The sequence below is a fragment of the Lampetra planeri genome, chromosome 68, assembly GCF_965212315.1.
Source record: "Lampetra planeri chromosome 68, kcLamPlan1.2.h2, whole genome shotgun sequence".
NCBI classification, from domain to species: Eukaryota; Metazoa; Chordata; class Hyperoartia; order Petromyzontiformes; family Petromyzontidae; genus Lampetra; species Lampetra planeri.
The window spans coordinates 372,779-383,387 of NC_136173.1; positions in this window are offsets into that span (position 1 = coordinate 372,779).

The following is a 10,609-nucleotide window of genomic DNA, read 5'->3' on the forward strand; positions in this document are numbered from 1 at the left end:
CACCACTACCACACCACCACCACCAACACCCTCTGGTTAAACCCAGGATGGATCGTAGGCAGGCCAGCCTAAATGTTTCCAACCGGCGAAGATGTTCCATTAGGGGGGTCCACGTTTCGCAAACGTAGAGAAGGGAGGGAATGACCGTGGCCGAGAAGACCCGAAGCTTCGTGCGGAGCGACAGACCAGGTAGCTTCCACACAGCGTTATGCAACCGATGAAAAGATATTGCCGCTCGACTGATTCGGAGTGAGACCTCTGCTGTTAAACGGAGCCGGTCATAAGCACACTGCCCAGGTATGGGCAACTCTCCACTCTCTCCACTACTGCCCCATCACCGATTGGAAGTTGTGGGGGTGGAGTGCCCGATGATACAAAATACCCAGGCAGGTGCTTAGTTTTGGTGGGGTTGATGGTAAGGCCCCACCTCTTAGTGGCACGCTGTAGGTTTAGCAGCAGCGCCTCCAACTCCTCCTCTGAGTGAGCGGAAATTACCAGATCATCGGCATACATAAGGTGGTTGACCAATAGGGAGCCATCAGCCTCCCATTGTATCTGTACCAGATGAAAATTCCTCTGGTACAGCCATCAAAGGCTTCACGAACTACGTGGTCAAAAAAGATGTTCAATAATGTGGGAGCCAGAGGACATCCCTGTCGTACCCCAAGGTGTACGGCAGCCGGGACGTCTGAGTGCTACGTGGGGGGGGGGGGGGGGTGATGTAGTGACTGAGTCGCGTACCGCCGGGCGTGGAACTAACCGGGCCAAGGGACACCCCGCTATGTACTGTCAGGCGTGGGTGCGGACAGTACCCACCCTGCGAGGGTGGGGTGCGGACAGTGCCTGGGCCCCCAGCGGATAGGGGATCCCGTGTCGGGGGCAGAGCCTGGAGGGGAGTGAAAAAGCCGATCCCCGAGGGGAAGATCGGCAGTTCGAGCTGGGAAGCAGACTCTGGGCTTAACCCTGAAGAGGACTCCACAAGGGGACTCGGACTCGAGTAGGGGAGTAGGTGGAGTGTGCGGTAGCGCGTGTCAGGTTAGCTCGGTCCGTTGGGTTACCACCGTAGCTATCCGCGTGAAGGGGCCATTACCCCTTGAGTTAATGTGTTAGCTTGTTAATGTTAATACATGTGTAGGACTCGTACTCCGGTTGTCTTTCTCATTCCGTTTATTCGCACTTTAGAGTTCACACCTTCTCCTCGTTGGCTCCGTTACACTATCCGCCATCAACGGCACTCTATGTCTCTCCGTTCACTCTCCTGCTCTCCCAAGGTCCGTTACTCCGCTGCTACCCTGTTCTCTATTCCTCCGATGCACTGGTACCACTGCTACCGAACTCTGCGTTCTCTCTCTCCACTGCTACCGTACTCTGTCCTATCTCTATCCACTGTTACCGTACACTATCCTATCTCTATCCACTGTTACCGTACTCTATCCTATCTCTATCCACTGCTACCGTTATCGTATCTTCTCTACTCACTGCTGCTCCATCTCTCTCCCTGGCACCAACCGCTCCAGCTCCAATCCCAATCAAGACTCCCGTCTCTCCATTACGCTATCCTCTTATCCCCACACCAATCAGTCCCAATCAATTATCTCACCCCCCCGCTTCGTCACTCGCCCCCAGGCCCCCAGCCTCACGTGGCCTTGTTATTCCGGCCAGAGCGGCGCCGGTCATTAACTACTCACCCTCCTAACCAATCACCGGCCTGCATCCTCGGTTACCCCTAACACCTGTCGCCCCTCTTAGCGACGTCTCCATCACGCCCGACAACAACAACCCCGTCCTCAGATACCCCCCACTGTACACCGCTCGCTTGCATAGCAACAGAACAACAGAACGCGTGGCGCGTCATATTTCAAGTCCTACACATGTGTTGCCTCCTATGCGTGGTTGAGAGTGTGTATATACCCACTACAGAGACATTTATCGGTGATTTTGCAGATATTGTATCGATTTCCAATTTTTATTATACACAGCGACCGAAAACAGAAGAGAATAAAGTTTCAGAGCAGTCAATTTGAACAAATTGAAGGTCAGTTATATACAGTGCTACAGTGACATGAAGTGAGGTGTTTTATGACGTAGTTTTGTGCAAGAATCACTGCCATTGATACAGTGCTACAGTGAAATGCAGTGAAGTGTTTGATGACTTCATTTTGTGCAAGATTCACTGCCATTAAATTTACACTAGATACAATTATACTGAATTTTTTCGTAAATGTTACAGCTTTCGTCCTAGGACAGGCAAAGATGCTAGTTGATCATATTAGTCGCAAAAGCCTGCTACGTGTTAAACCAACGTTAGGAATTTATCAACAATCCGCAAACAAAAGCAACGAAGCACTCAAATGCTGTCCCCGTGACCCTCAAGTCCACACGACACAACCTCTTGGAGCCGTGACCTGAGACATTTGCACGGTACAACACAGTGCCGGATGAAGCTAGTGCGGTGCATGTAGCATCTTCTCTAACCTATGTAGTATGGTTCCAGGGAGACTTGACACGTAGTTGGAGGCACACGCTTATTTATTAACACCAGCACGTAACTCGGAAGCTTACAGTAACTGAAGGGGTATCGGCCCCTTCACCCGTCTAGCTACGGAACACAACAGCCTAGCTCACAGCTAGCTTGCACCTAGGTTACGGCACCCCGAATACCCAGACCCCGCTCTTAGAAGAGCGTCGGTTCTGGGCTCTGGGGGCCACGCCGCTGGCTTGCCTGGTCGGTCCTTAAAAGGACAGCGATCCCAGGGAGTTCCAGGGCCGGTCTAGCTGGTCTTCTTTCTTCACTGGTTACAGCTTAACACGAGACCCAGAGCCCTTCGGCTCACCGCCTTAAATAGCCATCTCCCCCCGAGGGGAGGGGCTGTGGGGGATCACAGCGTACGGCGAGGACGTCGCTGCGAGCACCTGCTCCGCGTACCGACGTAGCCACGCCCATTGTGTTTGTTTGCCACCCGCGGCAAGTCTAAATCAGGCCGTCTGCAACGGCTACAACGGCTCTACACCTATACAAGGCTTTTTTTGTCTGTCTGTGTGTGGACGAAACTTGCGAAGGATTTGGCTCACGAATCGTGGGGTTTACGCTGAAAAAAAGTACCCAGGTACCACGCCATAGGTCCCGTGGTGAGCCAGCGCTATTCCATGTTCGCATCCGTCACCTTAAAAGTAGTTTAATTAACCATGTTTTAACGATTCATTACTATTTATATTCTTGCTTGCGTTGCGATCGAAACGTCGTAGTTTTTGGTTATTTTTGTAATTTTCTTTGAACCTATCTACGTGACTTTACCGAAAGAACCGAGAATATGAATTCCTGCAGTCACGAACGCTTTAATTCAAAATTCATTACTATTGAATTATTAGATTACGCCACTCACAGCGCGCCAAAGCACGCGTCTGCGCATGCGCGACTCAGCTGACCGGGGGTTGCCCCTAGCAACGCGCATCGTGCAGACACTGCTCAGGATAACACACAGATTTACAGCTCCCTTCCAACATTTATAAACATTATACTGTTTACTACTTAGTATTACTGTTAACTGTTTACTACTTAGTATTACTGTTGTTTCATATAATTAAATTATAGGATTAACCAATGTTTGATGATAGTAAATATACACTATGTAATACGATTTTTCTCCCTGGATTGTAAGTGTTATTTTATTATTTCCATTCTACGTGACTTTACCGAAAGAACCAAGAAGATTAATCCCTGCAGTCACGAAAGCTTTAAATCGAAATGTTATGCTCATAGTTCGAGGTAACGTAAGTTGATTTAGTATTCGTTTACTTTCATTTATTTACCAAATTTTACACAGAAAATGGCGGACCAACATCGTCATCGCACATATTTATTATTATACGTGCGCATTTCCCGTTATCCTTCCTACTTTCGCTACTGTCACATAGATAGAAAACTAATTTTACAACAATAAAGTTAGTCAAAGTAAAATGTATAATATTTGTGTGTGCCTGTAAGTCGATGTGTTTGCGTGAGTTAATGTGTGTGTGTGAGTCGATGTGTGTGTGTAAGTCGATATGTGTGTAAGTCGATATGTGTGTGTAAGTCAATGTGTGTGTGTGTGGGTCCATGTGTGTAAGTCGATGTGTGTGTGTGTGAGTCGATGTGTGTGTGTGTGTGGATCCATGTGTGTAAGTCGATGTGTGTGTGTGTGTGGGTCGATGTGTATAAGTCGATATGTGTGTGTGTAGGTCAATGTGTGTAAGTCGATATGTGTGTGTAAGTCAAAGTGTGTGTGTGTGGGTCCATGTGTATAAGTCGATGTGTGTGTGTGTGGGTTGATGTGTGTGTAAGTCGATGTGTGTTTGAGTCCATATGTGTGTTTGCGTGTAAGTCGATGTGTTTGTGTGTGTGGGTCGATGTCTGTGTGTGTGTAAGTCCGTGTGTGTGTGTGACCGTGTGACTGTGTGTGTGTGACTGTGTGTGTGTGACTGTGTGTATGTTTGACTGTGTGTGTGACTGTGTGTGTGACCGTGTCGGTGTGTGACTGTGTGTGTGTGACTGTGTGTGTGTGTGACTGTGTGTGTGTGTGACTGTGTGTGTGTGACTGTGTGTGTGTGACTGTGTGTGTGTGACTGTGTGTGTGTGACTGTGTGTGTGTGTGACCAGGCACCGACATTAGCGCTGAATAGCTACACAAGAGAATACGCTACTGTGTTAAATAAGGTCACATCGTGTAATCACCATACTGCAGCCTAAATGTACAGCGCTGCACATAACACTGAACTTTGGATGAGATACTTCTTCATCCTTGCTCTCAAGATTGTATTAAAGTTACATGGGTACAAGTCTGACTCGACTTATTCAATTACAAGTAACATTCACAATAAGGCAAGTGGCAGACTTCGTTGTTAACTAGGCCTGATATTTATCATAACGATTTAACAGCATTATAAAGGCATTTACAGCATTATAACGGCCATTCTAACATTATAACAGCATTCCCAGTATTATAAGAACATAAACGAACTTACAGACAATGCTTCTTAAAGTCCCATAATGAAAAAATGCACCTATCTTCACTGGGACGCTATTTGTGCCTCCATTTTGTACTCTGTGTAATGGCTGATACCCTGCCTCATGGCTTAGAGGATGTCAAATCGTCACTTCCTGGTCACGTGACCATATTCAACATCATATCAGGAAATTCCTGTGTACACACACCCCCACACCTGCCATGAGGCAGAACAAGCCCCGCGCTAAATGCTTTTTTCAAGCTATCAATTCCGGTTGAGTGATTCTGCACTTGCGCTATTACTATAGTACTAGACCGCCTTCAAATTTTATGAACGACTGGGTGTTGAAGGTTAGCGATTTGTCGTATTATCTGGCTGTATAGCAAATGAAAAAATACAATTACTTTACTATGCAAGTCAAAAATTTGTGTTTTAATATTTACGTTTTTTTTTAGAGCCCCTTTATAACATATGCTACAAGCCCCGCACTATCTTCATCCGGCCCTGAGCTGATCGCAATGAACAAATGAGAATATCTCTCACCCGGACGCCTTCACAGCCGCCCAGAGACCTCCACGAAGCACAAATTAGACCGCGGTGAACAACTTAAAATGTCATCTTCATTGAGCAATTCACTTTGAATGGAATCGTTACGTTTTAAAAAATTTAAAACACAACAAAACAATTTATAGAAAAGTATTTTTATTGGAAAAAATAATTTCTCATCTCCAACTGTTCGGTGGGGCGAATCGCGCTCGGTAGCCGATAGCCACACACAAGCGGTGAGGATCGCCACGACACCGCTCACTCTCACAGTCGGTGAACCTGGAGAGGCTTACAAACCACGTTACATCAAAGTGGTGAATTTGAAAGAATAGGTTGTACACCCTCTCCGTTGTGTTAAGATGCTCGGACGCCGGATAGATTTTTCCCTTTGCAAAGGGATCAAGTCTGCATTAACCACACGCAGCACTTGTGGCAAAACATGCTCTGATAATAATAATCTATGCGTTGTCTTCGAAACTGATTGGCCTACAAAGGACAATGCAAGCATCAGAACATGTATAGCTCGGGGTTTTGAGCAGCTATATCGTAGAATACCTTCTTGCCGGTGTAGTGACATTGAATGAGTCACTGTAGCGCGTGCCGCTGGGAGATTGGTAAACATTGGAATTAGGGGTAGCAGCGCGTTCTACCGGTTGGACCTGTGGGCAAGGCACGGAGCCCTCTGGGGGATCCAGAGGGGTGCGGGGCCAAGAGCGGAGCCTGGCCACAGTCAGGGCTGCTGCGATCTGGAGTGGAACTCGTCATCGCCGTCGTCGTGATCTTCACCCTCTTTAAGCCGTGGGTCTGGCAGCATGTCGGCTGTCCCGACCCGGTGTGTGGTCATCCCCTAAGGCTGTGAAGGCCGGAATAAAAGAGAGAGAGTGCCTCCTACTGGTACACTACACCAGTATCAAAATGATGAACAATAAGAATAGGATGTACACCCATTCCGGCAGTAACACAGGAGTTGTATTTCAAACACCAAATAGATACATTTTGCAAGGAAATCAAGTTACTGCATTCAGCACACACAGTACGTGTGGTGGACATGCAAACGAACATGCTTTGATAATAATAATGTTACATGCATCGTACTTAATTTGGAGCTTTCGTGACTGCAGGAATTACTCTTTGGTTGTTTCGGTAAAGTCACGTATAAAGAGAAAATAATAAATTAAATACTAGCATACGAGGTTTCGATTGCAACACAAGCAATCATCATTGTGTTGCCATCGAAACGTCGTATGCTAGTATTGAATTGATTATTTTATCTTTATACGTGACTTTACCGAAACAACCAAAGAATAATACATGCATCGTGTTTTAAACTAATTGATCTATAGCCTTCTTCATGGCCTCATCTCACCACCAGTGTCAGGCCAGAGAGAACGCCAAAAGGCGGAGGGTACAAGCACGATGCAAGCATCAGAACGCTTACAGCTCGGGTCGAGCAGCGATATCATGGAACACCTTTTTGCCGCTATCAAAATGATGCAAAATTTCAATGGGTTGGACACCTTTTCTGGCGATAAAATGTTCAAACACCAAATAGACACACACACACATTGCAAGGAAATCAAGTCTGCATTAACCACACAGATTACTCGTGTAGCGGGTTCACTTGAGAGACACACTCATTCGGGAGGCAAGACGTTTCTTCTACGACCACAACGGGGTAACTACATAACCAGTAACCACAACGGGGTAACTACATAACTGGTAACCACCACGGGGTAACTATATAAACGGGTCAGATCAGTCGGCTGACCCACGATGCCGAGCATGAAGACCGGAGACCGAGGAGAAATCGCAGCACGGCAGGTTCCATTCCAGCAGACAGCCCCGATGCGGCCCCGGGACCTCCCTTTTATGCCCCCCAGCGTGGGGGGCATAACTCACCAGAACCAGAAGGTTCTGGGCCCTACACCACGTGTCCCTTCTGTCACCCTTGGCCCACATCCTTACCCTGTCCTGTCACGTGACCTTGCCAGCCAACCGGGCAGCTACGTCCCCAGATGCCCCCTCTCTGCCAGCCACCAGAACCATGACCCCCTAGGGACCCTTTCCATGACATCATGTACCCTGCTGGTGACCCATTATTTGTCACTACACTTGTGGCAAACCACTCTCTGATGATGACGATAATGTTCCATGCATTCATACTCTTTGGTTCTTTCAGTAAAGTAACGTAGGTATAACATGAAAAAAAAAATATTGCTGTGGTTTTCCCACCTGATGACGATTGCTTGTGTTGCAATCGAAACGTCGTGATTTAGTTTATTTTATTTTATTTCATACCCCACGTGACTTTACCGAAAGAACCAAAGAGTTTGGATCCCTGCGGTCACGGAAACTTCAAGTCGAGTTCCATACCTTGCCTTTGAAACTGATTGGTCTGCACCAGAGACGGCAGCCTTCTTCATGGGCTTGTCTCTGTACCAGTGTTAGACCAGAGAATGACGCCAAGAAGTCGAACGGCGCAAGGGCAATGCAAGCATCAGAACGCCGATAGCTCGGCTCGAGCGGTTATGTCGTGGGATAAACTTTTGCCAGTGTAATAAACCCACTCTGGACGATATCGCGTTCTCTTGTCTTGTCTTTATTCGTTTCTTTTCCCCGTTCACAGCTCTCTCTCTCTCACACTGGGTTCCTTTTCCCGTTACTCCCGTCACTCCCTTCCGAGCGTGACGTCGCTCGCTCCCTCGCCCCCCACACCGCTGGCTGACGGCGTTCGGGAGACAGCCTCCGGCCTGCCACGTGGTCGCTGGCTAACGGCGTTGGGAGACAGCCTCCGGCCTGCCACGTGGCCGCTGGCGTACCGGAGGCACAAGACGTGGTCTCTCCTCGAAGCTCTTCACACTGACCACGAGCTGTCTCTCTCCACCCCTTATATCACCTGGCTCACGTGATGCCACGCAGCCAATCATAAGCCTCTCCCATGGAACCTTCTAGATGTTGCTATACAGCCACAGGGCCACGCCCCTGGCTCGACATCCCATTGGCTGCGGGCTGAGGCCGGCAGAGCCTATCACCATCGCTCAGTTACCCCCCCCCCCCCCCAGGTCCATCCTCATATTACACCAGTATCCAAAATAACGAAGAATAAGGATCGGCTGTTCATCCTTTCAGGCGGTATGCCAAATTTGCCCTAAACATCACGCGTTTAGGGCATTTGGCTGCTATAAATTCCCACGGGATGTTGAGATATCGTTTGTGATAAGCCGGTCAGGGCTTCTAAAGAAATAACTAATAGCTCAGTGGGCTTTAAGGGGCCGTCCATAAATGACGTCACGCACCTAGGGGGGGGGGGGTCAGACATTTGTGACCATGTGTGACGAGGGGGGGAAATGTGACGTCACATCAAAAGACAACACGTTCTACTTAATTAAATAGACTTTTTAATAAATGTTTTCTCCTACAACATCAGAGTGCAGCACCACATTAAATACGCACTACAATGACAATAGTTTAAAGCGATTTGAAGCATGTTTTATATTTTGGGTGGGAGCTTTGTGACGTCATTTTTGAGGGGGGGTCTGACTTTTGTGACGCCGTGTGACGAGGGGGGGGGGGTCAAAAATCGTCAAAAATCGCGTGACGTCATTTATGGACGGCCCCTAACTGGTAACATAATAAAATAGTATGTGAGCGTGTTAAGCAGACGTTGGGATTCCTGCCTTATCATCCGACGGGCGCCTTGCGACCTTCTTGTGAAATGCGCCTTTACAAGTGTAACTATTAATATTGTTAGCGTTATTATTCCTGTTACACACTTGGCAGAAGCATCTTGAAAAATAGGCATGCGACTCTAAATAACAATTATCATGGTAAAAAAAAAATAATTATGTAACCACCAGAACCCGTCACCGCCAGCACCAACCAAACCACTTCCACAAGATGCACCTAGCCTGGCACGGGCTGGGGGTGACGAACTCAGCTGTCCTGGCCGTGCACTTAACAAAAAGTATTTATGAGGAAAAAGTGGTGATTGTGAGCTGGAAAAAGCTATTAATGAGATATTTATTTAACAAAAAATAACAACGAATTAGCCGATAGGAGGAGACACATCCAGCCACAAGTATTGTTAAAACGCCTGGGACGTGTGTGTCAGCTTCATTAACAACACTTTTGTCTTTAAGTGAAGGTGATCTACAAGGCCGTAATTATAATATATATTCAAATATGCTAAAATTGTCCCCCCCACCCAATATATTTCTATAAAATAGATTTCTGTCTATATGATTGTGGTTATGGTTGTACTTTATAAATCCCTAATCTCTGCCATTACACACAATTAAACAAGAAAAGGTAAAACATAAAAACAGAGCAATGTTCGGTAAAGTCACGTAGAAGGGAAATAATAAAATAATAAAAATATTTTTCTTATTTTATCGTTTTATTTTTATTACTTTATTATTTCCCTTCTACGTGACTTTACCGAAAGAACCAAGAATGTGAGTCCCTGCAGTCACGAAAGCTTTTAATTAAAATTCAGTGTAACACAACACACTATTAGACATTATTGTAAAAACTGAATAAAAAGTCCATCCCACGTGTCAGTGAATTTTTAAATATTTTAGGCACGAAATTCGTTTTCAAATTTAGATTTCTTTTTTCTGGGGGGGGGGGGCCCTGGGGGGGGGGCCCTGGACGATTTGGCCCCCCACAATGTTAACTCCATGGCTACGGCCTTGGTTATCTATTTATACTTTATTGCCAAAGTTACGATATCTTCTTGGTTCTTTCGGTAAAGTCACGTAGAATGGAAATAATAAAATAATAAAAATAAAACATTTTATTTTATTATGTTTTATTTTTCTTATTTTCTTATTTCCATTCTACGTGACTTTACCGAAAGAACCAAGAAGATGAATCCCTGCAGTCACGAAAGCTTTAAATCGAAAAGTAACGATAGTTAGTCGTTTAACAAATATATGTAACCACTCGTCACCACCACCAACCAAACCACTTGCACAATGGCTTCAAGGTGCACCTAGCCTGGCACGGGCTATGGTTGACGAACTCAGCTGTCCTCTCCTTGCACTTAAAAAGTATTTCTGAGGAAAAAGTGGTGATTGTG